Source organism: Triticum aestivum, chromosome 4A (genome assembly GCF_018294505.1).
Source record: "Triticum aestivum cultivar Chinese Spring chromosome 4A, IWGSC CS RefSeq v2.1, whole genome shotgun sequence".
Classification (NCBI taxonomy): Eukaryota; Viridiplantae; Streptophyta; class Magnoliopsida; order Poales; family Poaceae; genus Triticum; species Triticum aestivum.
This window is the reverse complement of record NC_057803.1, coordinates 628581781-628591398: the sequence shown is the minus strand read 5'-3', so window position 1 is coordinate 628591398 and position 9618 is coordinate 628581781.

Below are 9618 nucleotides of genomic sequence, written 5' to 3'. Positions count from 1 at the left end.
CACGAGGCCTGACATCTCTTTTGCTGTGAGCAAGCTGAGTCGGTTTGTGTCAAAACCGGGAGATGATCATTGGAATGCGCTTGAGAGAGTTATGCGCTATTTGAAAGGCACCGCGAGCTATGGGATTCACTACACTGGGTATCCAAGGGTACTGGAGGGTTATAGTGACTCAAACTGGATATCTGATGCTGATGAGTTTAAGGCCACAAGTGGTTATGTTTTTACACTTGGTGGTGGCGCTGTTTCCTGGAAGTCTTGCAAGCAGACCATCTTAACGAGGTCAACTATGGAAGCAGAACTCACAGCATTAGACACTGCCACTGTTGAAGTAGAGTGGCTTCATGAACTCTTGATGGACTTACCTATGGTTGAAAAACCAATACCCCCTATCCTGATGAACTGTGATAATCAAACTGTGTCAAGATAAACAGTTCTAAGGACAATATGAAGTCCTCAAGGCATGTGAAGAGGAGACTAAAATCTGTCAGAAAATTGAGGAACTCCAGAGTTATTACGTTGGATTATATCCAAACGTCGAAAAACTTGGCAGATCCCTTCACAAAGGGTCTATCACGTAATGTGATAGATAATGCATCGATGGAGATGGGTTTGAGACCCACCGCATGAGTTGTCCATAGTGGTAACCCACTCTATGTGATCGGAGATCCCGTGAAGTAGAAGTGGGAGACAAGCTGTTGGTCAGCTGGGAGGAGAGTATCCCTATATTAATTATCCCACTCCGTAAAGATGTAATACTCTCCTGATCTGCATGGCAGGTTGATAATTATCTTAATGTGTTCCAAGTGGCTTATTCGGGTAGGCAGAGATGTTGTCCTGCAGAACATCTTCTGAGGAGCACACCTATATGAATTTGACTGTCAACGTCGCAGTCTGTGAGAATTGGGTGTTCTCTAATAAATTCATGAAAGGCCCTGGAGTATAACGTATACGCTCCACTCGTGGGGAAGCCTTGCGGCAGCCTAGTATCGGTCAAGAATTTGTGTGAAACTAGTTTCACAAAAAACTTGTAGTTCAAGGCATAGTCCAATATTCAAGTTGTGATCTAGTGTAGCATAAATTTCTAAGTGAAAGTTCAACTTCACAGTCTCCACTAAGCACCGATATATAAAACAATGGTTTGGAACTAAATGATGAGATGTGCCAATGAGACTTTGTGGGGGATTGTTGGAATTTTGCTAGTAGGCCTTTGGCCCAAAGCCCAACTAAAATTCTGAAATTCTCTTGGCCCATTCGTGCACACATGTGAGTGGAGTGAGTGAGGCTAAAGTTTAGTCCCACATTGGAAGTTGAGAGAGAGTTGCACCTCTTTATAAGGTGAGCTCTTCTACCACTTGTATGAGCATGAGAAGAGGAGACCTACACGCGCGCTCCTCCTCCTCGCTCGCCTCGCCACGCCTCGTCACGATGCGCCGCGGGTTGTGGGATTGAGCCGAGCCGAGGACAAAGCTATGCACGTTGTCTATATTTTTGATGCATGGGAAAATCAATGAGTCATTAATTAATAATTAACGGACGCGTTAATTACTGAACCGTTTCCGATTCTTTTGGATTGTGACGACTCGGACGTGGGGTTTACTCCCACGACCTACCCGACCCGCAATATATAGTCAGGGCAGAGGTCTACCCTAGCCGCCGCTTCATATGGTTTCTCATCACCGTTCCAGATCATTGCGCCGCCAAGCTAGTCTTCTCCATCCCTCCTTCCTGCGTGCACCGCGAGAAGGGACAGCAGGCCTCCGGAACCCCGCCTCTCGTGATCCTGTACGGGAGAGGGGCGATTAGGTTTTTGGGGAGCGCACTCACACGACTGCTGGCAGCAACGACTTCTTCCCCGACCTCGGCAACCTCATCCTCGACGACATGGGCGACAACATCAACGCTGGCGGTGCTGCACCCGCTGCACCGTATGTGATTCTATCCTTCCTATTCGAGATCGTGGTAGAATTCATGTTTCTAGTATGTGCCCTAGATGTGATATGTTCATCTGCTATGATAGTTCGCATGATTAGTTTAATCTCTACTGCTGTGGTCATGATTTATATTCTGTTTATTTGGATTAAATCTCATAGTAATTTTCTCATATTTCCTTCAATCCAAAAACCTGAATATAGGCAATTTACTCCGAGTGGTTTTGCTGCGCATCAGAAACCGCCTGCCTTTAAGGGGGCGCAATATAAGAGGTGGCGCACGAGAGCAGTCTACTGGTTTCAGAGCATGGGCTGCTATGATGCCACCAAGGGCAAGCCTGAGGGCGATCTTAATCCAGCACAGCTGGAAGCTTTTGAGAAGATCGATACCCTCTTTAAAGGCGCTCTTCTGAGTGTTCTTGATGACTCCGTTGTGGATTCGTATATGTCATTTGACAACGGCAAGGACATGTGGGCTGCGCTCGAGGCCAAGTTTGGTGCCTCGGACGCCGGCAGCGAGTTGTCCGTCATGGAGCAATTCTATGACTACAAGATGACTGATGAGCGCCCTGTTGTACAGCAGGCTCATGAGATACAGTCGCTCGCAAAAGAACTTGAGTACTTCAAGTGTGTGTTACCGGAGGCATAATTGCCAAGCTTCCACCTTCGTGGAACAATTTTGCTACTTCCCTGAACCACAAGAGACAGGAGTTTTCCGTTGTGGATCTCATTGGTACTCTTGATGTTGAAGAGAAGGCGACAACAAAGGACACACGTGCTCGAGTTGCTGAGGGAGGTTCTAGTGCCCACATGGTACAGAAGAAGAACTCCCAGCCCAGCAAGTACAAAAACAATAAGAACAAAACTCAGGGCAAAGGCAACTTTGATACAAAGAACAAGCCATCACATTCTACCAACTTCAAGAAGAATTCTCATAAGAAGGGGAAGGGACTTTGCTATGTCTACGGTGATCCTAATCACCGGGCTCCAAAGTGTCCTAACCGCATTGAGGAGCGCGAACATGAGAAGAGCGGCAAGTCCGCTAATGTTGTCATCGGTGATACTGATATGAAGGAATCAGGGTACGGTATTTTTCCTACCATCCTTTCAGTATTTCAATCCCCTGATTGGTTAATTGACACCGGTGCCAATGTACATGTTTGTGCTGACGCCTCCATGTTTTCTTCTTACCAGGCAACAGGGACTTCACCCGTGCTGATGGGGAACGGGTCACATGCCATCGTTCGAGGTGTTGGTATGGTCGATCTGAAGTTTACTTCGGGAAGACTGTGCGTCTGAAGAACGTTCATCATGTGCCGTCCATTAATAAAAATCTCGTTAGCGGTTCCCGTTTATGTCGAGATGGTTTTAAGTTGGTTTTCGAATCCAATAAAGTTGTAATTTCTAAGTGTGGACAATTTGTTGGAAAAGGCTATGAGTGCGGAGGCTTGTTCCGCCTATCTTTGTCAGATATTTGCACTAAAGTTATTAATAATGTTTGCCACAATAATGAGTCTGACATTTGGCATTCATGACTCTGTCATATTAACTTTGGTTGCATGACGCGGTTAGCCAATATGAATTTAATTCCAAAAATCTCTACTGTCAAAGGCTCCAAGTGCCAAGTATGTGTGCAAGCTAAGCAACCTCGCAAGTCCCATAAGACTGCAGAGGCAAGAGACTTGGCGCCACTAGAGCTTATACATTCTGATCTTTGTGAGATGAATGGCGTGATGACAAAAGGTGGAAAGAGATACTTCATGACGTTGATTGATGACTCCACTAGATATTGTTATGTGTATCTTCTGAAATCAAAAGATGAGGCTTTGACTTTCTTTAAAAACTATAAAGCTGAGGCAGAGAACCAACTTGATCGAAAAATTAAACGGCTTAGGTCCGATCATGGTGGAGAGTATTTTTCCAATGAATTTGATCTGTTTTGTGCGGAACATGGTATAATCCATGAGAGGACGCCTCCCTACTCACCCCAGTCAAATGGGGTAGCCGAAAGAAAGAACCGAACTCTAACTGATATGGTTAACACCATGTTAGACACTTCGGGTCTATCCAAGGAATGGTGGGGGGAGGCGCTAATGACTGCGTGTCATGTCCTAAACCGAGTTCCCACAAAGCATAAGACCATGACTCCATTTGAGCAATGGGAAAGGAAAAGGTTGAAACTCTCTTACCTACGTACTTGGGGTTGTTTGGCGAAAGTCAATAAACCAATTCCCAAGAAGCGCAAGCTTGGACCAAAAACCGTGGAGTGTGTTCTTCTGGGCTATGCTTTTCATAGCATCGGCTATAGATTTTTGATAATAAAATCTGAGGTATACGACATGCATGTTGGTACGATTATGGAATCAAATGATGCAACTTTCTTTGAGGACATATTTCCTACGAAGGATATGTCGAGTTCATCAAATCGGGAGATACCTACTCCATCTAGTGAGGAATTCACTGTAATTCCTGAACCCACCATTGCGATGGAACACGTTCAGAATCCTGTTGAGGGTAACAATGGAACTCCTATGAGGAGTAAGTGACAGAGGACTGCAAAGTCTTTTGGTGATGATTTCATTGTGTACCTCGTGGATGACACACCCAGGACTATTTCAGAAGCCTATGCATCTCCTGATGCTGACTACTGGAAGAAAGCTGTACGTAGCGAGATGGATTCCATCTTAGCTAATGGTACCTGGGAGATCACTGACCGTCCATATGGGTGCAAACCTGTAGGATGTAAGTGGGTGTTCAAGAAGAAGCTTAGACCTGATGGTACGATTGAAAAGTACAAGGCACGGCTTATGGCCAAGGGTTATACCCAGAAAGAAGGTGAAGACTTCTTTGATACATACTCACCCGTGGCTAGACTGTGCTACTATCACTGGCTGCCTCACATGGTCTTCTCGTTCATCAAATGGACGTTAAGACGGCTTTCCTTAATGGAGAGTTGAAGGAGGAAATTTACATGGATCAGCCAGATGGTTTTGTAGTACCTGGTCGGGAAGGAAAGGTGTGCAAGTTATTAAAGTCTTTATATGGCCTTAAACAAGCTCCTAAGGAGTGGCATGAGAAGTTTGAAAGAACATTAACTGCTGCCGGCTTTGTAGTAAACGATGGTGACAAGTGCGTGTACTATCGCTATGGTGGGGGCGAAGGAGTTATTCTTTGTCTGTATGTCGATGACATATTGATCTTTGGAACCAAACTTGATTTAATCAAGGAGGTTAAGGATTTCTTATCTCGCTGTTTTGAGATGAAGGATCTAGGAGTAGCTGATGTTATCTTAAACATCAAGCTGTTGAGAGATGAGAATGGTGGGATCACACTGCTTCAGTCTCATTATGTGGAAAAGGTCTTGAGACATTTTGGGTATAGCGACTGCACGCCTTCTCCAACTCCATATGATGCTAGTGTGTTGCTTCGAAATAATCGACGGATTGCTAGAGATCAACTGAGGTATTCTCAGATTATTGGCTCTCTTATGTATTTGGCGAGTGCCACGAGGCCTGACATCTCTTTTGCTGTGAGCAAGCTGAGTCGGTTTGTGTCAAAACCGGGAGATGATCATTGGCATGCGCTTGAGAGAGTTATGCGCTATTTGAAAGGCACCGCGAGCTATGGGATTCACTACACCGGGTATCCAAGGGTACTGGAGGGTTATAGTGACTCAAACTGGATATCTGATGCTGATGAGATTAAGGCCACAAGTGGTTATGTTTTTACACTTGGTGGTGGCGCTGTTTCCTGGAAGTCTTGCAAGCAGACCATCTTAACGAGGTCAACTATGGAAGCAGAACTCACAGCATTAGACACGACCACTGTTGAAGCAGAGTGGCTTCGTGAACTCTTGATGGACTTACCTATGGTTGAAAAACCAATACCCCCTATCCTGATGAACTGTGTGTGATCGTCAAGATAAACAGTTCTAAGGACAATATGAAGTCCTCAAGGCATGTGAAGAGGAGACTAAAATCTGTCAGAAAATTGAGGAACTCCGGAAAACTTGGCAGATCCCTTCACAGAGGGTCTATCACATAATGTGATAGATAATGCATCGATGGAGATTGGTTTGAGACCCACCGCACGAGTTGTCCATAGTGGCAACCCACTCTATGTGATCGGAGATCCCGTGAAGTAGAAGTGGGAGTCAAGCTGTTGGTCAGCTGGGAGGAGAGTATCCCTATATTAATTATCCCACTCCGTAAAGATGTAATACTCTCCTGATCTGCATGGCAGGTTGATAATTATCTTAATGTGTTCCAAGTGGCTTATTCGGTTAAGCAGAGATGTTGTCCTGCAGAACATCTTCTGAGGAACACACCTATATGAATTTGACTGTCAACATCGCAATCTGTGAGAATTGGGTGTTCTCTAATAAATTCATGAAAGGCCCTGGAGTATGACGTATACGCTCCACCCGCGGGGAAGCCTTGCGGCAGCCCAATATCGGTCAAGAATTTGTGTGAAACTAGTTTCACAGAAAACTTGTAGTTCAAGGCATAGTCCACTATTCAAGTTGTGATCTAGTGTAGCATAAATTTCTAAGTGTAAGTTCAACTTCACAGTCTCCACTAAGCACCGATATATAAAACAATGGTTTGGAACTAAATGATGAGATGTGCCAATGAGACTTTGTGGGGGATTGTTGGAATTTTGCTAGTAGGCCTTTGGCCCAAAGCCCAACTAAAATTCTGAAATTCTCTTGGCCCATTCGTGCACACATGTGAGTGGAGTGAGTGAGGCTAAAGTTTAGTCCCACATTGGAAGTTGAGAGAGAGTTGCACCTCTTTATAAGGTGAGCTCTTCTACCACTTGTATGAGCATGAGAAGAGGAGACCTACACGCGCACTCCTCCTCCTCGCTCGCCTCGCCACGCCACGCCACGCCTCGTCATGACGCGCCGCGGGTTGCGGGTTGCGGGTTGTGGGATTGAGCCGAGCCGAGGACAGAGCTATGCACGTTGTCTATACTTTTGCTGCATGGGAAAATCAATGAGTCATTAATTAATAATTAACGGACGCATTAATTACTGAACCGTTTCCGATTCTTTTGGATCGTGATGACTCGGACGTGGGGTTTACTCCCACGACCTACCCGACCCGCAATATATAGTCAGGGCAGACGTCTACCCTAGCCGCCGCTTCGTATGGTTTCTCATCACCGTTCCAGATCATTGCGCCGCCAAGCTAGTCTTCTCCATCCCTCCTTTCGGCATGCACCGCGAGAAGGGATAGCAGGCCTCCAGAACCCCGCCTCTCGTGATCCTTTACGGGAGAGGGGCGATCAGCTTTTTGGGGAGCGCACTCACGCGACTGCTGACAGCGACGACTTCGCGAACGACGACTTCTTCCCCGACCTCGGCAACCTCATCCTCGATGACATGGGCGACAACATCAACGTTGGCGGTGCTACACCCGCTGCACCGTATGTGATTCGATCCTTCCTGTTCGAGATCGTGGTAGAATTCATGTTTCTAGTATGTGCCCCAGATGTGATATGTTCATCTGCTATGCTAGTTTGCATGATTAGTTTAATCTCTACTGTTGTGGTCATGATTTATATTCTATTTATTCGAATTAAATCTCGTAGTAATTTGCTCATATTTCCTTCAATCCAAAAACCTGAATATAGGCAATTTACTCTGAGTGGTTTTGCTGCGCATCTGAAACCGCCTGCTTTTAAGGGGGCGCAATATAAGAGGTGGCGCACGAGAGCAGTCTACTGGTTTCAGACCATGGGCTGCTATGATGCCACCAAGGGCAAGCCTGAGGGCGATCTTAATCCAGCACAGGTGGAAGCTTTTGAGTTGATCGATACCCTCTTTAAAGGCGCTCTTATGAGTGTTCTTGATGACTCCATTGTGGATTCGTATATGTCGTTTGACAACGGCAAGGACATGTGGGCTGCACTCGAGGCCAAGTTTGGTGCCTCGGACGCCGGCAGCGAGTTGTACGTCATGGAGCAATTCTATGACTACAAGATGATTGATGAGCTCCCTGTTGTACAGCAGGCTCATGAGATACAGTCACTCGCAAAAGAACTTGAGTACTTCAAGTGTGTGTTACCGGACAAATTTGTTGCCGGAGGCATCATTGCCAAGCTTCCACCTTCGTGGAACAATTTTGCTACTTCCCTGAAACACAAGAGACAGGAGTTTTCCGTTGCGGATCTCATTGGTACTCTTGATGTTGAAGAGAAGGCGAGAGCAAAGGACACACGTGCTCGAGTTGCTGAGGTAGGTTCTAGTGCCCACATGGTACAGAAGAAGAACTCCCAGCCTAACAAGTACAAAAACAATAAGAACAAAACTCAGGGCAAAGGCAAGTTTGATACAAAGAACAAGCCATCACATTCTACCAACTTCAAGAAGAATTCTCATAAGAAGGGGAAGGGACTTTGCCATGTCTGCGGTGATCCTAATCACTGGGCTCCAAAGTGTCTTAACCACTTTGAGGAGCGCGAACATGAGAAGAGCGTGTCGGGGGGAAACTGACCCACGAACACCTATGGGGTCGGCGTACCGGGCCCCTTTCGGTTCGGCGGGGGCGGAGGTCGCACGAAGAGCAGATCGAGGCGAAGCACACGAGCGGTTTACCCAGCTTCGCAGCTCTCAGGAGAGATAATATTCCTACTGCTGCTTGTCTGGCTATATTATCTTGTGTTCTTGCTCCCGAGAGAGCGTGGTGTCTTTCTGGTTTACAAATGAGTCGAAGCGACCGAACCTCCGAACCCCCTCTACGTTGCGCATGGGCCTCCTTTTATACGCTAAAGGGGTCACCGACAGGTGGCAACGCAGAGAAGGGCACAAATGTAAAAAGCGAGGTGGTTGGTACAGTTATTTGTACAGTGCACCCTACCTAACTCTGACGGCAGGGGACAAGGGCATTAAATGCCCGTCTGAGTCGCCCAAACAGTGCAGAAAGGGACCGTTAGGGGCGCCACCGTTCGCCACGATGGTGATCTCGTCAGCTTCGCATGCCACAGTGTACCGCTGGCTGCCCAGCCTCCCGCCACGCGCGTCTGGAGAGGCCCCCAGAACGACACGTTGGCGGATGAGCTGGAGCGTGGGCACAAAGTGGCCGCCTGCCGCGGCAAGCGCCTTACCGCTGCTGCTATCTTGTCGGGCCCGGAGGCTTGTCGCTCACCGGGCTTCGAGGTAACTTGGTTAGTCTTCCCTGCAAGCTCCTCTTGCCGGGGCCTTGTTGCCTTGCCGGAGCGCGTGGCGCGTCGCGGCAAGTTCCTTGGAGTGCCTCGGTTGGCCTTCCCGGCAAGCTCCTCTTGCCGGGGCCCTGTATCCTAAGCTTAAAATACTTTGTTCTTGAATGGCTCCAAGGGAACCTTGGAGGGTCTTGGCGTTCGCCCAGCAAGCCTTGCCACGGGGCGCTGCAACTGCCCGTGCACAAGTTCGGAGTACTAGGGTACCCCTATTCTAGTACACTGACAGGAGCCCCCGGGCCTGGGCCAGACATAGTGCCGAGCGCTGTTGGGCTAGGCCCAAGACAGGGCACGGGCACACGCGAACTGGGCCACACCAAATCCCGCTCCGTATCCACCGCGCTCTCCCATAACGGCACGCGTTGAATGCGGCATCGTGGGGGAGATCGTGGGTGGTTGTTTATTAGGAAGGGCGAAACGTCCGCCCCGTCCCTCTTTATAAGCAGAGGAAACAGGGGCAGTTCGTCCC